Consider the following 20658-nt stretch of genomic DNA (forward strand, 5'->3'; position numbering starts at 1 on the left):
GTGCGGCTGCTCAGTGTTCAATCTTCTGCTCTGACGCAACCAGAATCAGGAAGTTGCAGCAGAATCAGGAAGTTGCAGCAGAGCAGAAGATTGAACACTGAGTAGCCGCGCGTGCGCGGCTCTTTGGGAAAGCGTGCAGGTCGCCGAAAAAGAAAGCCTGCAAACTAAGGTGAGGTGAAGGGAGGGAGCTGGCTAAACGCTACCATCGATCAGGTGGGCGGGTGAGGACTGCGGGGACTGCGCGTTCACGCATGTTCCCGGCTCACATTTTTTCACAGGAAGTGCTTGCAACTTTAAAAAGCAGAATGGGAAGTAACAGCTCTGTGTATATGTACGAAGAAAACAAAAGTCCTAGCACACATCTGCCCTTGAAGCACAATGTTGTTCTGTGCATAAAAATTAGCTTCACAAAAATTTTATGTGTGAAAAAAATTTTGTGAGGCTAATATTTACCCACAGAACAGCATTCTAGTTCATGTGTAGGTGTGTGCTGGCACTTTTATTATTATTATTCTGATTTTTTGGACATGAACACAGTACAGCTGCAATTACTGCAGAACTACTCATCTGTAGTTGCTAAAAGATTTGGGGCATTAAGACAGCTTAGAGCAGGGGTCTCAAAGTCCCTCCTTGAAGGCCGCAATCCAGTCGGGTTTTCAGTGAATCCCCAATGAATATGCATGAAATCTATGTGCATGCACTACTTCAATGCATATTCATTGAGGAACTCCTGAAAACCCGACTGGATTGCGGCCCTCAAGGAGTTTATGTTTATGTTTTTTATTAGGATTTTATATATGCCTATCCAGGTTTTCTAAGCGGTTTTTTTACAATCAGGTACTCAAGCATTTTCCCTATCTGTCCCGCTGGGCTCACAATCTATCTAACATACCTGGGGCTATGGAGGATTAAGTGACTTGCCCAGGGTCACAAGGAGCAGCGTGGGGTTTGAACCCACAACCCCAGAGTGCTGAGGCTGTAGCTTCAACCACCGCGCCACACACTCCTTCAGATCCCTGGCTTAGAGTTATTCAAAATGGGAGCGAAAGGGAAAAGGATTCTGGGCTAAGGGGATGAAGACGGAAAGAAAAACTCACAGCAGGAAAGAAAGGGGAGGACAGGCAGGTGAGCCAGATGCTAGAAGCAGGGGGGGGGGGAAGAAAGAGGGAAAGAAGCAAGATGGGGTTGAAAAGAAGAGACAAACTGGTATGGAAGAGGAAGATAGGGGAAATCTGGACACAAGAAGGTAACAGAAAGAGGGGAAATTATGTGCATGGGGCATAGGGACAGAGACATAAAGGGGACATGCCATGGGGATGGTATATGGACACGGGGGGGGGGGGGCAATGGCAGATACACAGGGGGAGATATTAGAAATGGGGAAAATAGGAGCACAGAAGCGAGATAGTTTGTGGGGATGGGACAGGGACAGGGACCGAGCTCGCAGTCTCCAGTGGCTTGTACAAATTACATTGTAATGTGCCACAAAATAAGAGGGAGGAAGGTAGATGGATAGGCAACGCGAGAGGAGCTGAAATGTGGTAGAAAGGAACAGATGGTAAAAGAGGGAGGGAAGGGTGGTGGTGGAAAGGAATAGAACAGACATTGAAGGAGGGTGGAAAGGAACAGACCCTGAAGGGAAATGTGGAAGACAGAGTGGGGAGAAGATGTTGGAAGAGAACAAGACAGATGCCAGACTATGGGGGAGCGGAGGGAAGAAGATGGGTGCTAGACCAATTGGGGGGGGGGGTGAAGGGAGAGGTACAGTAACAGCAAATGGAAGACACACAGTAGATGGAAGGAATTGAATGAGAAGATGTGGAAAGCAGAAACCAGACAACAAAAGGTAGAAAAAAAAAATTCTATTTTTTTATTTATTTTTTGCTTTAGGATAAAGTAGTATATTAGTTGTGTTGATAAAAATTTATACACAAAGCCCTGCCAGCTGAACATCTCTTTCTCTAGTTCAGCAGCAGGAACTTTGATTTATAAGAAAGGAATAAGCTAAATATTACAGTACTAAGGCTTATATGGATGCTGCGGGGACGGGGACGGGGCAGTGAATGGGATGGCGGTGACGGGGCGGTGAAAGGGATGGCGGTGACAGTGTCGGGAACGGTGGTGACAGGGCGGTGCAGAGGATGGTGGGCTGGGGACGGGGCGGGGACAGATTTTTTCCCCATGTCATTCTCTAATTCTACTATTTACCCTCCTCTATTGAGAAAAATGGCCATGTAATCCTATACTCTGTTTTCTATCCAATAACCAATTCTTAATCCACAACTTAACATTGCCTCCTATACTGCTGGGAAAGATTACGGGAGGGTGTGAGGGATCGCAGCAGGAGGAATTGGGCAACCCTCCTGCTGCCGATGCTTGCGGGAGGATTTTGGGGATCATGGCAGGAGGGATTGGGCATCCCTCCTGCCGGGGAAGATTGTGGGAGGGTTTGTGGGATCGCAGCAGGAGAGACTGGCAGGAGAGACGGCAGCCATTCAGGAAATGGCGTAGGCCCAGGCAGGAGAGCAGAAAGCTCGCTCCTGACCTCCCTGCCTCTGTGTGCTGGCTGCGAAATAGGATGGCAGCCATCTAGCAAGGGAGGGATACACACTGGACCACCAGGATATTTTAAAAAGGTACAACATCGGCAGGGGGTGCTTTAAAAAGGTATGACGGTGAGGGTGGTAACAGATTTTTAAAAAGGTACTGGGTATTTTGCTCTATAAGACCCTGTTCCAGCCTACCACTAGAGGGGGCACAGGGCAGGGCAGTGGGAAATTTTTTTCTTGGGTTTTCCTACTCTACAGGTGGGTGCATCTTATAGAGCGAAAAATTCCAAAGTGCACAAAGTATATGCTAGATTGGATTATATTTTGGTAGCAATACCTCTCCTATCTGGGGTGCAAAGGGCAATCAATGAGGACAGTATAGTGTCCAATCATATGGTATGGTTAGAACTGACAATCATAAAAAGAAACAATTTGATGAGATGACAGATGAAACCCACCCTGAATTTAGATGAAGATTTCAAAACTTACCTTACACAACAATGGGAACACTATCGCAAGGATAATGACCCAAAAGAAATCTCTGTAGTGACTTACTGGGAAGCTAGTAAAGCAGTCCTCAGAGGGAAATAACAGCCTATACGGCTCATAAAAGGCAAGAATTGGATCAGTTACTATTGAATTTAGTGCAACAACTGCATACAGCACAGAGTGGGCTGAGTGGTAAGGTAGATGAAAATACTAGACAAAAGTACTAAGCTGTGAGGAAGCAAATCAATGGATGAAGATATAAAGGAGACATTAATTCTAGTGATTAGAGTTTGAGACACTTTTCAGGAAGCCACGTATCAAGAGGTAAAATAAATTGTTTAAGAAATATATTAAGTCTTATTGTATGTTAGATTCTTACCAAAATCAGCTACTTTGTGACTATCAATCTTTCTTTTTACTTACTATTAGAATAAAAATATATCTCAACAAGTTCTATAAATAAATAATTAATGAATATAAATATACTCATATAAAGTGCAACATGTGCTTTTAAAGTATTCAGTCACCAACCAAAAAGTGCAATTGCACCATTAAATGTACAAGCGCTGGTTGTATTGAGGGACCATCATTGCACTAAAGCATCCCTCTTTCTGCCTTCCATATCACTGAGTAACATAAATAAAGATATCATTTATATATGTTACTCAACTGTTGCGAAACTCAAGTCAAAGGGAGGCCATTTTTATAAGAATACGGGGCTTGTTAAGAACATTCAAGATTGTAATGAAATGATTACAGCGCTGTGTTATGGTTATGATCTGCCTTCACTTGGCATACATCAGATAAGTGACTTTTGAATTTTACATCTTTGATATCTTTATATATTGTGGGACAGGATCCTGGCTAGGCCTAGTTGCCCCTCTGTATCCCAGTCCCAGAGTTTGAATAAAGGTGGTGGAACACAGCATTCAGTGCCTCCCAAGAATTGCACACCGAGATTTCCCTGGTTGAATAAGGCAAAACTTTAATGGTAAACAAACTTCAAACACAATTGCAGAAATGGCACAAGCAAAAAGAAAAAAGGCTTCTGGTATGAATTCAGTTCGTTCTTATTAGGAAACAAGTAAGTTCCACTTTAGCACAAGCCGTGCTTTTAGACTCAGTCCAGTCCATAAACAAAAGTCCAAAACTTTTTCTTCTGGCCTAACAAAACAGTGCAACAGTCAAACACTTCTCCTTTGGAAAACACTCTCCCTGGCTCTGGCTGTTGCACTGTTGGGTACAGCCGAATCACCAACAGGCTGGGAGGAGATAGGCCTGTACAGCACAGGTGTTGCCGCCCTCTCAAAAGACAAGTTCAGGTTTTACTTCTTTACCCCCAAACACAATTCAGAGCAGTGCACAAGCTGCTCCAAAAATAAAACACAAAACTCAAAACTTTCAGCTTCTGGTTTCTACAGTTCCTGAGGTAGCTAAAACCCCGCAATGCCCCAGCATAATACTCTGGCAGACTTTAAAACAAAAGGCCGAAATGCAAAACTCCAGTGAGGAAAAACTGCTTGGCTTAACAGCCTACTCACAATCCATTAGCTGTTCTTCCCATTCAGGCAAAACATAGTCCTCTTGGCACTCCATATTATAGTCCTCAGGCTGGACTTCTGAGATTGGTTTGGTATGGTAGGCTTCCAGTTCCTCCATCTCCCAGTCATCAGAGAAACTGCCTTGAGCTTTCCCTGGTTCAGCTGGAAGGACTGGCTTCCTTCCCAGCTTACGTTCAGCTGCTTGTCCCAGCTGCTTGTACCCTTCTAGTATATGAACATCTGAATCATATCTCCACTGTCTCTCTAGGGTATACATATCCAATCTCTCCTCATATGTCTTCTGGCGCAAGCCTCCTATCATTTTCGTCGCCCTTCTCTGGACCACTTCAATTCTTCTTACGTCCTTCGCCAGATACGGTCTCCAAAACTGAACACAATACTCCAAGTGGGGCCTTACCAATGACCTGTACAGGGGCATCAACACCTTCTTCCTTCTACTGGCTATGCCTCTCTTTATACAGCCCAGCATTCTTCTGGCAGCAGCCACTGCCTTGTCACACTGTTTTTTCGCCTTTAGATCTTCGGACACTATCACCCCAAGGTCCCTATCAGCTTCTCTCCTGCCAGCACATACGGTTCCTTCCGATTATTAACCCCTATATGTATTACTCTGCATTTCTTTGCATTGAATTTTAGTTGCCATTCCTCTAACTTTTGCAGATCCTTTTTCATATTTTCCACTCCCTCTTCGGTATCTACCGTATTTTCGCGGATATAACGCGCGCGTTATACGTGATTTTACGTACCGCGCATACCCCTCGCGCGTTATATGCCTGAGCGCGGTATACAAAAGTTTTTAAACATAGTTCCCACCCCGCCCGACGCCCGATTCACCCCCCCAGCAGGACCGCTCGCACCCCCACCCCGAACGACCGCTCGCACGCGCTCCCACCCGCACCCGCATCCACGATCGGAGCAAGAGGGAGCCCAAGCCCTCTTGCCCGGCCGACTCCCCGACGTCCGATACATCCCCCCCCCCGGCAGGACCACTCGCACCCTCACCCCGAAGGACCGCCGACTCCCCAACAATATCGGGCCAGGAGGGAGCCCAAACCCTCCTGGCCACGGCGACCCCCTAACCCCACCCCGCACTACATTACGGGCAGGAGGGATCCCAGGCCCTCCTGCCCTCGACGCAAACCCCCTCCCCCCAACGACCGCCCCCCCCCCAAGAACCTCCGCCCGTCCCCCAGCCGACCCGCGACCCCCCTGGCCGACCCCCACGACACCCCCACCCGCCTTCCCCGTACTTTGTGTAGTTGGGCCAGAAGGGAGCCCAAACCCTCCTGGCCACGGCGACCCCCTAACCCCACCCCGCACTACATTACGGGCAGGAGGGATCCCAGGCCCTCCTGCCCTCGACGCAAACCCCCCTCCCTCCAACGACCGCCCCCCCCCCAAGAACCTCCGACCGACCCGCGACCCCCCTGGCCGACCCCCCCACCCCCCTTCCCCGTACCTTTGGAAGTTGGCCGGACAGACGGGAGCCAAACCCGCCTGTCCGGCAGGCAGCCAACGAAGGAATGAGGCCGGATTGGCCCATCCGTCCTAAAGCTCCGCCTACTGGTGGGGCCTAAGGCGCGTGGGCCAATCAGAATAGGCCCTGGAGCCTTAGGTCCCACCTGGGGGCGCGGCCTGAGGCACATGGGCCAAACCCGACCATGTGTCTCAGGCCGCGCCCCCAGGTGGGACCTAAGGCTCCAGGGCCTATTCTGATTGGCCCACGCGCCTTAGGCCCCACCAGTAGGCGGAGCTTTAGGACGGATGGGCCAATCCGGCCTCATTCCTTCGTTGGCTGCCTGCCGGACAGGCGGGTTTGGCTCCCGTCTGTCCGGCCAACTTCCAAAGGTACGGGGAAGGGGGGTGGGGGGGTCGGCCAGGGGGGTCGCGGGTCGGTCGGAGGTTCTTGGGGGGGGGCGGTCGTTGGAGGGAGGGGGGTTTGCGTCGAGGGCAGGAGGGCCTGGGATCCCTCCTGCCCGTAATGTAGTGCGGGGTGGGGTTAGGGGGTCGCCGTGGCCAGGAGGGTTTGGGCTCCCTTCTGGCCCAACTACACAAAGTACGGGGAAGGCGGGTGGGGGTGTCGTGGGGGTCGGCCAGGGGGGTCGCGGGTCGGCTGGGGGACGGGCGGAGGTTCTTGGGGGGGGGGCGGTCGTTGGGGGGAGGGGGTTTGCGTCGAGGGCAGGAGGGCCTGGGATCCCTCCTGCCCGTAATGTAGTGCGGGGTGGGGTTAGGGGGTCGCCGTGGCCAGGAGGGTTTGGGCTCCCTCCTGGCCCGATATTGTCGGGGAGTCGGCGGTCCTTCGGGGTGGGGGTGCGAGTGGTCCTGCCGAGGGGGGAGAAGAATCGGACGTCGAGGGGGGGCATCAGGCTTTCAGGATGGGGACAGGACTTCAAGGGGGGACAGGCAGATCTTCAAGGGGGACAGGCAGACCTTCAAGGGGGGACAGGACTTCAAGGGGGACAGGCACGGAGAGGCGGGGCAGTGCACCGAAAGTCAGGGCGGGTGAACGGTGAGTCGGGGCAACCAGAGGAGAGTCGGGGCAGTGCACCGAAAGTCAGGGTGAGTCGGGGCAACCAGATGAGAGTCGGGGAGGGCGAAAGGAGAGTCGGGGTGGCCAGAGGAGAGTCGGGGAGAGCGAAAGGAGAGTCGGGGTGGCCAGAGGAGAGTCGGGCAGCATGCGCGTTATATGCCTGAGCGCGGTATAGAAAAGTTTTTGTACATATCATCGTGATTTCTGCGCGCTATACCCCTGTGCGCGTTTTACAATGGTGCGCGTTATATCCGCGAAAATACGGTACTCTGTTACAAATGTTGGTATCATCTGCAAAAAGGCACACTTTTCCTTCTAACCCTTCAGCAATGTCACTCACAAACATATTGAACAGGATTGGCTCCAGCACCGAACCCTGAGGGACTCCACTACTCACCTTTCTTTCAACCGAGCGACTTCCATTAACCACCATCCTCTGGCGCATGTCCGACAGCCAGTTTCTAACCCAGTTCACCTCTTTGGGTCCTAATTTCAGCCCTTCAAGTTTGTTCAACAGCCTCCTATAAGGAATTGTATCAAAGGCTTTGCTGAAATCTAAGTAAATTACATCTAGCATATGTCCTCGATATAGCTCTCTGGTCACCCAATCAAAAAATTCAATCAGGTTCGTTTGGCATGATTTACCTTTTGTAAAGCCATGTTGCCTCAGATCCTGTAACCCATTAGATTCAAGGAAGTACACTATCCTTTCTTTCAGCAACACTTCCATTATTTTTCCAACAACTGAAGTGAGGCTCACCGGCCTGTAGTTTCCTGCTTCATCCCTGTGACCACTTTTATGAATAGGGACCACATCCGCTCTCCTCCAATCCCCAGGAATCACTCCCGTCTCCAGAGATTTGTTGAACAAGTCTTTAATAGGACTCGACAGAACCTCTCTGAGTTCCCTTAGTATCCTGGGATGGATCCCGTCTGGTCCCATCGCTTTGTCCACCTTCAGTTTTTCAAGTTGCTCATAAATACTCTCTTCTGTGAACGGCGCAGAATCTACTCCATTTTCTCGTGTAACTTTGCCAGACAATCTCGGTCCTTATCCAAGATTTTCTTATGTGAACACAGAACAGAAGTATTTGTTTAGCACATTTGCTTTTTCCTCATCACTCTCCACATATCGGTTCCCAGCATCTTTTAGTTTAGAAATTCCATTTTTCATCTTCCTCCTTTCACTAATATATCTGAAAAAAATTGTCTCCCTTTTTACATTTTTAGCCATTTGTTCTTCCGCCTGTGCTTTCGCCAGACGTATCTCTCTCTTAGCTTCTTTCAGTTTCACCCTGTAGTCCTTTCTGCACTCCTCTTCTTGGGTTTTTTTATATTTCACGAACGCCAACTCTTTCGCCTTTATTTTCTCCGCCACTAGTAGTCGGCTTCCTTTTTCTCTTGTTTTTATTGATTTTCTTCACATAAAGGTCCGTAGCCATTTTTATCGCTCCTTTCAGCTTAGACCACTGTCTTTCCACTTTCTCCCATCCTAACAGCTCTTTCTTCAGGTACTCTCCCATTGCATTAAAGTTCGTACATTTGAAATCTAGGACTTTAAGTAACGTGCGGCCACTCTCCACTTTAGCTGTTATATCAAACCACACCGTTTGATGATCGCTATTTCCCAGGTGAGCACCCACTCGAACATTAGAGATACTCTCTCCATTTGTGAGGACCAGATCCAATATCGCTTTTTCCCTTGTGGGTTCCGTCACCATTTGTCTGAGCAGAGCCTCTTGAAAGGCATCCACAATCTCCCTACTTCTTTCCGATTCTGCAGACGGAACATTCCAGTCCGCATCCGGCAGGTTGAAATCTCCCAACAGCAAAACCTCCTCTTTCCTTCCAAACTTTTGGATATCCACAATCAGATCCTTATCAATTTGCTGCGATTGAGTCGGAGGTCTGTAGACTACACCCATGTAGATTGAAGTTCCATCTTCTCTTTTCAGAGCGATCCATATACCAATGTTACTTACCGTAACAGTTGTTATCCAAGGACAGCAGGCAGCTATTCTCACTAGTGGGTGACATCATCCAACGGAGCCCCGATGTGGACATCTCACAAGCATACTTGCTTGTAGAAACTTTTAGAAGTTTCGAGTTGCCCACACCGCGCATGCGCGAGTGCCTTCCCGCCCGATGCACCGGGCTTGTCTCCTCAGTTCAGATAGAAAGCAGAGAAGCCAACCCAGGGGAGGTGTGTGGGACGTGAGAATAGCTGCCTGCTGTCCCTGGATAACAACTGTTACGGGAAGTAACATTGCTTTATCCCAGGACAAGCAGGCAGGTATTCTCACTAGTGGGTGACCTCCAAGCTTAACATAATGGGATGGTGGGAGAGTTGGCAACTTAGGAGAATAAATTTTGTAATATTGTTTGGCCAAACTGTCCATCCCGTCTGGAGAAAGTATCCAGACAATAGTGTGAGGTGAAGGTATGAACCGAGGACCAAGTGGCAGCCTTACAAATTTCCTCAATCGGTGTCGATCTGAGGAAAGCTACAGAGGCTGCCATTGCTCTGACCTTATGGGCTGTGACTTTACTGTGAAGGGGTAATCCAGCCTGGGCATAGCAGAAAGAGATACAAGCCGCCATCCAGTTGGAGATGGTGCGCTTAGAGATAGGACATCCCAACTTGTTCGGATCGAAGGAGATGAAAAGTTGAGGAGCAGTTCTGTGAGGCTTGGTGCGTTCCAGGTAGAAAGCCAAAGCACGTTTACAGTCCAGAGTGTGAAGAGCTGATTCTCCAGGATGAGAATGCGGCTTCGGAAAAAACACAGGAAGAACAATGGATTGATTCAGATGAAATTCCAAGACCACCTTGGGGAGGAATTTGGGATGAGAGCGGAGGACCACCTTGTCATGATGAAACACTGTAAAGAGAGGATCCGCAACCAACGCTTGATGTTCACTCACTGAGGAGTAGTGGCTCGTGGCCAGCAGGGGGTGATGGTTATGGGACTGTAATGGGAATGGATGTCAGGACATGATAAGTGCAATATTTTTTGTGGAGTTTTTCTTCAAAAGCGCCAGTTTTTCGTATGATTCTGGGTAATTCTAGTTAGACAAACATATGTGTCAGTTAGGGACACGCCCAGTGGAAACGTACGAAAAAAGGGTGAATAAAATTCTAAATATAATGTAGCTAAGGCCAGAGAAAAACACACTAAAGATTAAAATAAGGGAAAGAATGGTGTTTTTTATGTATTTTGCTGTTGGGTCAGATCAGAAAGGAAACTAAAGGAATCCATTTTGGAGTTCTCTGTGTTTACTATAGCTGCTCTGTCTTTGGACACCATTTTGGGCCAGTGATTAGTTTTCTGTCTTCTTTGTCCTCTCTGAGTTTTTCCCGCTCCCAGCAGCGTGGTGTTAATTAAGACCACATGTGCTTGCTTTAGACTGGTAAAGAAGGATAACGTGTCTCAAACTGAATTAAATATAGGTTTGAATGCAAATTATGTATGGAAGGCTTGGCCAAGCAAGTGCTGGAGTGATTTGTATATGGCTGTGTATTTGAACAGAAGCATAGGGTTTGAAAAAACATATTTATATATTTTTGGAACCTAAAGAAATCCTACAGCAGCATCTGGAAGTAATTAGAGTCAGTCTCAAGCATAAGAAGGGGGGCATTGGAAGCCCATGCTTAGCACTATGTCGGTGTAACATGAAGCTGTCAGCTTTCCTCCTCCAGACTAAGGTTACTGTGTAAGGCTATAGCCTGTCAATTTAGGGAAAGGTTGAGGACTTTTCAGCACCATGTTAATAATTGTAGATTCTCTTGAATACGTTATAATGTTAATTCAGAAATCAAAAGTAATTTACTAAAATTGTCTTAACTTTTAAATGTGGAGGAATATTTCCTTTGTCTAAACTTTTAAGACCACCCATATTACTTTATTGGTTGTTACGATGATGATGTCATAATGAGCCAACAGCATATAATAGAAAATCTGGAGCTATTAAAATGAGACCGTTATGAGAAGGCCAGCATTTGGCAACTCTAACGATCTCTCATTAGCGCAACTGTTAAGCAATTATGCTGACGCTTTTGATCTCATAATGGAAAAATAGAAACAATAATTCAATAAATGTTAATTAATTTTTAAAACCTTGCGCTGGTGTCATTTTGCATGTGTTATTATTTTCAAACCTGAAGCTTTCACAAAGGTGTCGATGTCCCTTGCTCACTCACTCGACGGGCAGAAGTGAGGCCAATGAGAAGCACCACTTTCCAAGTGGGAAATTTCAGAGGAGCCTTGCTAAGAGGTTCAAATGGAGGCTTCATGAGTTGAGAAAGAACAACATTGAGGTCCCAAACCACCGGAGGCGGTTTGAGGGGAGGACTGACATGGAAAAGTCCTTTCATGAATCTGGAAACCACAGGATGTGCAGAAAGAGGTTTCCCTTGAAGAGGCTGGTGAAAAGCAGCAATTGCACTAAGATGGACTCTGATTGATATAGACTTGAGACCAGAATGAGACAGGTGCAAAAGGTAGTCCAAAACAGAGGACAAGGAGGCGTGTTGAGGTTCCTTGTGATGAGATTAACACCAAGTAGAGAATCTAGTCCATTTTTGAGAATAGCACTGTCTAGTAGCAGGCTTCCTTGAAGCTTCCAAAACATCCCACACAGCTGGTGAAAACTGAAGGGAAGTTACGCTGAGAGGAACCAAGCTGTCAGGTGTAGCGACTGCAGGTTGGGATGAAGCAGAGATCCCTGATGCTGCGTAAGCAGAGATGGAAACACTGGTAGAAGGAAGGGCTCCCTGCTGCTGAGTTGCAGAAGAAGGGAGTACCAAGGTTGTCTGGGCCACCGAGGAGCAATCAGAATCATGATGGCCCGGTCGGACTTGAGCTTGACCAGAGTCTTTTGAATGAGAGGAAACGGAGGAAACGCATACAGAAAGAGATTCCCCCAGTCCATGAGAAAAGCATCTGCCTCGAGTCGACGAGGAGTGTAGATCCTGGAGCAGAACCGAGGCATTTTGAAGTTGTGGGGAGCTGCAAATAGGTCTATCTGAGGCATTCCCCACAGGGAGAAGACTTGATGAAGGGGCGTGGAATGGAGAGTCCACTCGTGAGGCTGTAGAAGGCGACTCCAGTTGTCCGCCAAGGCATTGTCCACCCCCTGAATGTTGACAGCTTTGAGGAAGGTGTTGTGATGAATTGCCCAATCCCAAACTTTCAGAGCTTCCTGACAGAGGGAGGCCGATCCCGTGCCGCCCTGTTTGTTGACATAATACATGGCAACCTGATTGTCCGTACTAATGAGGACCACCATGTCATGCAGTAGATGCTGAAAAGCGGTGAGAGCATTGAAAATCGCCCTTAGCTCCAGCAGATTGATATGACACAGACGATCCACACTCGTCCAATAGCCCTGGGTGCGGAGTCCGTCCAAATGAGCCCCCCAAGCATAGGTCGAGGAGTCGGTCGTGAGGACCTTCTGATGGGTAGGCATGTGAAACAGCAAACCTCTGGAAAGATTGGAAGAGAGCATCCACCAGCGAAGCGACTGCAGCAGAGCAGGAGTGACCTGAATGTGACGAGTCAGAGGATCGGAGATCTGCGACCATTGAAAAGCTAGGGTCCACTGAGGAATCCGCAGGTGAAGTCTGGCAAAAGGAGTCACGTGAACCGTAGAGGCCATATGGCCCAGGAGCACCATCATGAGTCTCACCAAGATGGACGGGCGAGAAGAGACCGAGTGACAAAGCTGAAGAAGAGCCGCCAGGCGCTGAGGAGGAAGGAACGCTCTGAGTCGAACAGTATCCAGAACAGCTCCGATGAAGGGAAGAATCTGTGAAGGTTGAAGGTGGGATTTGGGAAAGTTGATCTCAAATCCCAGACTCTGTAGAAACCAGATAGTCCTCTGAGTGGCCCGGACGATCCCCCCGAGACGTGGAATCGTCGAGGTAGGGAAACACCTGCAGACCATGGTTCCTGAGTGCAGCAGGCACCACAACCAGGCACTTGGTGAAGACTCTGGGAGACGAAGCAAAGCCGAAAGGAAGCACTCTGTACTGAAGATGAAGATGTCCCACCCGAAATCTGAGGTATTGACGGGAGGCCGGATGGATGGGAATATGAGTGTAGGCCTCCTTGAGATCCAGGGAGCATAACCAGTCGTTCTGCTCGAGGAGGGGATAGAGAGAAGCCGGGGTCAACATGCGAAACTTCTCCCTGATCAGGAACTTGTTGAGCACCCTGAGGTCCAAAACAGGACGCAGGTCGCCCGTCTTCTTCGGAACAAGGAAGTACCGGGAGTAAAAACCCCTGTTCTGCTGGTCCACAGGGACCGGCTCAACGGCGCAAAGCCGGAGCAAAGCCTGAGCTTCCTGAAGAAGAAGGGCGGTCTGGGTTATGTTGGAAGGATACTCTCTTGGAGGATGCTCCGGGGGAACATGATGGAACTGAAGAGAGTATCCCTCTCTTACGATGGAAAGGACCCAGAGGTCGGTGGTGATAGTCGTCCATCGGTGGTAAAAATGATGGAGACGACCTCCGATGGGGAAAAGAGGGGAGGGCAGAACGATGGAAGTTATGCTCCCCACGAGACAGTCAAAAAGGCTGAGGAGCCTTGGGGCAGCAGAAGGCTGAGGCTTTTGTTAGGGCTTCTGCTGATGCTGCCTCTTCACTGGCGGCCGAATGGCGGGAGCCTGCTTTGGCGGGTAGCGCCGCTGATAAATCATAGGAGGACGAGCTGGACGAGAGATGGCAGGCTTGGGCTTCTGGCGGAGGATAGACTTTAAAGATTTTTCATGTTTGGATAACTTCTCCGTAGCTGCCTCGATGGATTCGTCGAACAGGTCCGCTCCCGCACAGGGAACGTTCGCCAGCCTGTCCTGGAGATTCGGGTCCATATCGATGGTGCAAAGCCACGCCAAGCGTCTCATGGCCACCGAACAGGCTGCCGCTCTGGCCGAGAGCTCAAAAGCATCGTAAGACAACTGCATCTGCAGGCGGAGCTGGGACAACGATGCCAGCACCTCTGAGTATTCGAAGCGAGCCTGAGAGTCCAGATAGGGCAAAAACTTCTGAAGGATGGAGAGGAAAAACTCGAAGTAGGTTGCAAAATGAAAGCTGTAATTGAGGACTCGAGAAGTCATCATCGAGTTCTGGTAGATGCGCCTGCCAAATCTGTCCATGGTTTTGCCCTCCTGGCCAGGAGGTGTTGAAGCATAGACCTGGGAGGGATGAGACCGCTTCAGAGAGGATTCAACCAAGAGAGACTGGTGCGAGAGCTGTGCCCCGTCGAAGCCCTTATGGTGCACCGTGCGGTAGCGAGCATCCAACTTCACCAGAACCGCCAGGATGGAGTACAGGGTCTCGAAGCACCTCATGAAAGTCTGGTCCAGAAGCTTATGTAGAGGCAGGCGCAGAGACTCGGCAGGAGGTTGAGAAAGATGCATCGTCTCCAGATACTCCTTCGAGAACTTGGAACCTGAATCCAGGGAGATATCCAGATCCACCGCCATCTGCCTCAGGAAGGACGAGAATGACCAGGCCTCGAGGTGGGCTCGAAGACGATGAGGCGGCCTGGTCCGCCGATGCCGAGGACCGACACGGAGAGAACGAACCCCCGCAGTCTTCAAGTTCTGGCATGGGAGGAGGGGGCGAGTAGTCCGGAGAAAACTCCCGGAAAAGTTGCTTCCGACGAGACGAGGCGAGGCGTGTCTCGATGAATGCCTTGAGGAGTGCCTCGATCGACGACCGGAGCTGTGTCGAGAAGCAGGCCTCGAGCGCCAAGGTGAGCGACGCCCAGACGAGGCAGCCACCGAGTAGATGGGACTGGAGGCCGTGGATCGAAGCATCAGAGGTTGAGACAAGGCCCCCCCGAGGCGCTCCCCAAGGTTCAAGGCCCGGCATCGCAGATGAAGGGTCCGGACCAGGCAAGCCATGGATCGAGGGAATCAGCTCCAAAGGTGGCATGGGCAAAGACTCTGCTCCTTGCGAGATATGCCCCGAAGCCAGACCAGACACTCGCCAAGACTCTGCTCCCAGCAGCGAGAGTGTGCGCCGAGGAGGCACCGGAGGCGGCTCGACCTCGCGGGAGGCTTCCGCGTGCCCAGGCTGGATCTGGGAGAGAGCGAGACCAGAAGGCTTTGAGCATTTGCGCAAATGCTCAAAGCCTAGTCCAGCCCGGCAGAGGAAGAAGGAGGATCTCTCTCGCACCGCCCGGCCCAGCCCAGCCCAAACCAAACCAACGAGGGAGGATCTTCAGGCACTGGCACTGGCACATGCTGTGCATTGGTGCTGGTGCCCAATCGGGTAAGAGTTGTATTTGCGGTGCTGGGGGGGATGTAGGATCGCGGGGGAGGGGGGGGTGACGCGAGCGGGGGGGGGGGGAGGATGCCGGTTCGCAGGGGGAATGCCGGATCAGAATGTAAAAAAAAATTGTAAAACGCGCTCACACATATAACGCGCATGGTTATGCAGTTTGTAAAATCGTGTATAACGCGCGCGTTATATGCGTGAAAATACGGTACTTGTCAGTCACTAAACTATTTCCACAACTCTACAAAATATAGCGTTTGATAAAAAACATATTCCTTCTGTAGACTCACACTGAACCCGCAGCTCCACCACAACCAGAAACCAGAAAAGAAATTCAAATAAAACATATATTCACAACCTTTTAGCTACACAGGCAGCAAAAATTGACACTACCATTTCCAATCTACTGATCAAATCAATAGACATAAAAGAATTCCGAAAAGAAATCAAAACTCATCTCTTCAAAAAATACTTTCCATCATCTTAACCTCAACATAGCACTAGAAAATACACACACGATCACCCATCCATAACTATACCAAACATTGTACAACTCTCTTCATCAACCTACTATTCATCTACTATGAGCTCTAAATATCTCCTGGAAACTTCCAGACTAACAATTGTAACTTGATACATTCCTGATTCTATGTACTGTAATATTCCTGAAATTGTCCAGTCTCTTAATTTGTAATCCGCTTAGAACCGCAAGGCACAAGCGGAATAGAAATCTGTAATGTAATGTAATATTGCCGGGAGATGCCGGTTGCTCAGCACTATGAGAGCAGAATTGTTTAATAGTCACTGTGTTCTCTTTTTTTTTTTTTTTTTACAGTGAAGGGAAAGAAGAAAAATTGACCCAGTCAGACCCTCTATCATTAGAGGGAGGGTGAGGCAGGGACCTGGGGGGGGGGGGCCCAGGTGTAACCCCTAAAGCCGGCACCATTTAGCCGGACACCCCTGTCTCGCTGAAGAGAAACCTCAACAGGAGAAACAGAATGGCAATCTCACTGAAGAGAAACCTCAACAGGAGAAAATAATTTTCCAGTCACAGCCAGAATTCAGGAGCTAGTTGAATAGCGACCATCACCTGCTGAGAGATAAGAGCACACTGAAGATGCAGGAGGTGTGCCAGCCAATAGAACCACCTGTTAATCAGTTTCTCTATCTCCACCTGCTGGTAGATGTGTGCTACCCCATTGGTCTCTGGATTCATCTGCTGCTGTTGCTAAGGAACGCTAGATACATTTTCCCCATTTGTGAGCACCAGCATTTTTTTTTCCTTCATGGGTTCTGTCACCATTTGCCTGAGGAAAGCATTTTGAAAGGCATCCACAATTTCTCTGTTTCTTTCCAATTTCACCCAGCAGTAGCACCTCCCCTTTGTTTCTCAACTTCTGAATATCTTTATCAAATTGCTCCAATTGTGTCAGAAGTCTATAGACAACACCCATGTAGATAGAAGTTGCAGAAGTGTTAAACAGAATTAGTTCTATTCTCCAAGCCATGAACAGCCAAACAGACAGTAAACAGGCTGGAGTAGAACAAAAAGACACAGGGTCTGGAGTAAAAGTGTTAATTGCCTAAACCAGGGGTGTCCAATGTCGGTCCTCGAGGGCCGCAGTCCAGTCGGGTTTTCAGGATTTCCCCAATGAATATGCATGAGATCTATTTGCATGCACTGCTTTCAATGCATATTCATTGGGGAAATCCTGAAAAACCGACTGGACTGCGGCCCTCGAGGACCGACATTGGACACCCCTGGCCTAAACCATTCAAAGCTGGGATGGATCAAAAGGGATACTATCTACCTGAAACTCCCCAGACAATGACTCTATTAAAATCCAATCAACACTTTGCCTAGCTAGGAAGCAAATCAAATGACATCACCCACCCAGAACAGAAACCAGTTTAAACTGAATTCCTGACTTGTGATTGAACACTATTTCTGATGTGATTGAACACTATCAGTAACTTGTGATTGGACCTGACTTCAAGCTCCTATGGGTCATAAAAAGGAGAGATTCACTTAAGCTCTTTCTTGTTGGATCGCCGCTGAACATCTCCAGCACTCCTTGTTGGAATCTCCTCTACATTTAAATCTCCATATTCCACTCCCAGCCAACCTACAGCTGAAGAACTTTTCTTCCAGCAAGGACATCTCCTTCAGCCACCCTCTGCAAACATACCACCCTTCTAACCAGAAGCAAAAATATGAAAAGAATACTTTAAGTTACTTTTACTCCAGCTTAACAATATTTTACATTGTAGCATATTTCCCTTGTTTAAAGATCCCTAAATTGTAACTAAAATCACTGCATTGCCTACAATCTTATAAATAAGCTAAGCTCTGTAAAAATAGAATTCTAGTTCTTCCTTAAATGATCTAAGTATCTGTTCTTATTTACCCAGACAACTAGCCCTCCTACCTCAATTTTATATCCAACCTAAACTAGTCCCTAGCACTGACCTCTAACCTGAACCAAATTTAGGGCAGCCCACATTTCCCTTCTGCTCCCGAGTACTCAGAGTTTAGCGCATTGGGGGTGGTTTGGATGTTGATGGCCAAAATTATTGTGGCCAAAAGATCTGCACCCTGCCAGTGGCGATGAAATGCTGGCACCAGTATGGAGCACCCAAAGCTTATTTACCAGTAAAGATGAATAAATACAGATGGTTGCAAATCTGTTTCATTTAGGTATGTCATTTAGGTATGTTTTTTTTTTTTTGTTACATAGAGCAGTTTGGACCCCAGTTCGTTTACAGAAATTAGATAGTTCTAAGTCTAACAGATGCTGGCACTGTCATCTCGAAGCTGGGACATTAGATCATTTACTATTGTCCATTGATACTTAGTTTTTGGAAATCCATTTGGGGCCAAGTGAATAATCTACTGGAAAATCTGGTGGCATTATCATATGACACTGTGTTATTTGGTACTTCCATGAGAGCCAATAGTCAAATCTCTTCTAATAATAATAAACTTTTGCTTATCATGACAGGGGTTGCCATACAGCAAATTATGAAAAATTGGAAAAAATGGGATCGGCTGAATTATAATTTTTGGTGGAATTCGTTATGCCAAATCTTTAAAATGGAACAGGTAATAGCCATAAGCAGGGGCATTTTAAGAAATTTAGGGATGTTTGGGAGCCATTAACAAAATATTGTACAGAATGAATATTATTTTCTCCCTTTGTTCATACACGTCCGGGGGGGGGGGGAGGGAATATTTTATGATTTATTATGCTTAAGAACAATTGTTGGATATAAGGGGGGAGGGGTGAGTTAAACTTTGATGGTATTTTAAGTGATGTTAAAGTATAAAATGATTGTATCTTATGTTACACTTGTTGAAAATTTAAAAAATGAATAAAGACTTTAAAAAAGGTATGTCTATCAAATTCTATGTAGTGCCTTGAGAAAGGATGATTCTTCAGCAAGCCCCTCACATGTACTACCTGGGGCAGCCCACATTTTCTTTGTGCTCAAGAACTCCCAGTTGCAGCAGTGAGCCCTGCTCCCAAGTACCCAACGTCAGTGCCTTTAGGGTGAGAGTGGAGGACTTTTGGATGCTAGCATCCAAAATTCCAGTGTGGACAAAATTACTGCAGCCAAAAGTTTCACACCTAACATCTGTGCTGAAATGCCAGCACCAAAACAGCAATGGTCAAAAATCCTGCTTCAATTATAAAGCCGCAGTGGTAACATAAGAACATAAGAATTGCCGCTGCTGGGTCAGACCAGTGGTCCATCATGCCCAGCAGTCCGCTCACGCGGTGGCACTCTGGTCAAAGACCAGCGCCCTGAGACTAGCCCTACCAGCGTATGTCCTTGTTCAGCAGGAACTTGTCTAACTTTAGCTTGAATCCCTGGAGGGTGTTTTCCCCTATGACAGCCTCCGGAAGAGCGTTCCAGTTTGCTACCACTGTCTAGGTTAAGGAGAACTTCCTTACGTTTGTACAGAATCTATTCCCTTTCAACTTTAGAGAGTGCCCTCTCATTCTCCCTACCTTGGAGAGGGTGAACAACCTGTCCTTATCTACTAAGTCTATCCTCTTCAGTACCTTGAATGTTTTGATCATCTCCCCTCTCAATCTCCTCTGTTCGAGGGAGAAGAGGCCCAGTTTCTCTAATCTTTCGCTGTACGGCAGCTCCTCCAACCCCTTAACCATCTTAGTCGCTCTTCTCTGGACATCAATGTATGGTGTAAATAGCAGCTTTCTACAGGTAAGCAAGCACAGTGCAATTTTATGAAAGGCCTTTGAGGGTAATTTTGTAAAAAAATTTTCATGTGCATGTGTGCACAAATTATAGGTGTATGTGTGTAGTTGATAAATGTGGGCAGGTGCATTATAGTCATGACTGGGCAGGTATTGTGAGTCTATAGACACAAAGGCCCAGATTCTGTAAAAGTGCGTCCCGATTTTAAGCAGCTGTAGGCGTCCTACAGCTGTCTAATCAGCCAATCGGGATGCACGTTTTTTAAAAAAAAATGCTCCCCAGGCAGGCCTGAAGGCGCCTCCGGGAGCCTAGGGAGACCCGCAAGATGCCTAAGCTCGTCTAAGGGCCTTAGGCTGAACCTAGGCGGCCCTACGCGTCTCCCTAGTAGATGAGAAGCTTAAAAATGTAGGCCAGCAAAATGCTGGTCTACATTGTAAGTAAACGCGGCCGCTATACTTATTGCGGCAAGGGATCTCTCTGCCGCTATAAGTATAGCGGGCCGTGGCCCCTGACCGATCACTGGCAGGAGGGTGCCCAAACCCTCCTGCCCGAAGACGCACCCCCCCCCCGACACTACCGACCGCCCCCTCCCCCCCGACATTACCGATCCCCCCCCCCCCCGACAATATCGGTCGCTGGCAGGAGGGTGCCCAATCCCTCCTGCCTGAAGACGCACCCCCCCCCGGCGCTAACAACCCCCACTCCACCAAACCTGTTCTTACAGATGGGTCTTGCACGTCGAACAAGCAGGCACGCCTCATCGAAATGAGGCGGGCCCGCCCCTTCCCGGCCCATCCCGCCGAAGCCTAAGGTCTGATTGGCCCAGGCTCTAGAAGCCTGGACCAATCAGGCCTTAGGAATAGCGGGTCCGCCCATCCCTACTAAGTCTAAGGTCCTCCCAACATAATGAAAGCAGCCCCATTAGACTTTAAAATAACACTATGGACTCACATATCTAACAATTTCAAAAACGGAAAATTCCCATCAAAAAATGGTCACATCATAATCACCCCAATTCCAAA

General features: G+C 48.3%; 1 protein-coding gene across 2 annotated transcripts in view; it reads right to left on the reverse strand.

Annotated features, from left to right (window-relative positions):
• The window catches only part of ADCY2 (adenylate cyclase 2), a 1055565-nt gene that overhangs the window by 1000373 nt on the left and 34534 nt on the right, over nt 1-20658 (reverse strand). The gene's annotated exons all lie outside the window — the stretch shown is intronic.

The sequence above is a fragment of the Geotrypetes seraphini genome, chromosome 2 (genome assembly GCF_902459505.1).
Source record: "Geotrypetes seraphini chromosome 2, aGeoSer1.1, whole genome shotgun sequence".
NCBI classification, from domain to species: domain Eukaryota; kingdom Metazoa; phylum Chordata; class Amphibia; order Gymnophiona; family Dermophiidae; genus Geotrypetes; species Geotrypetes seraphini.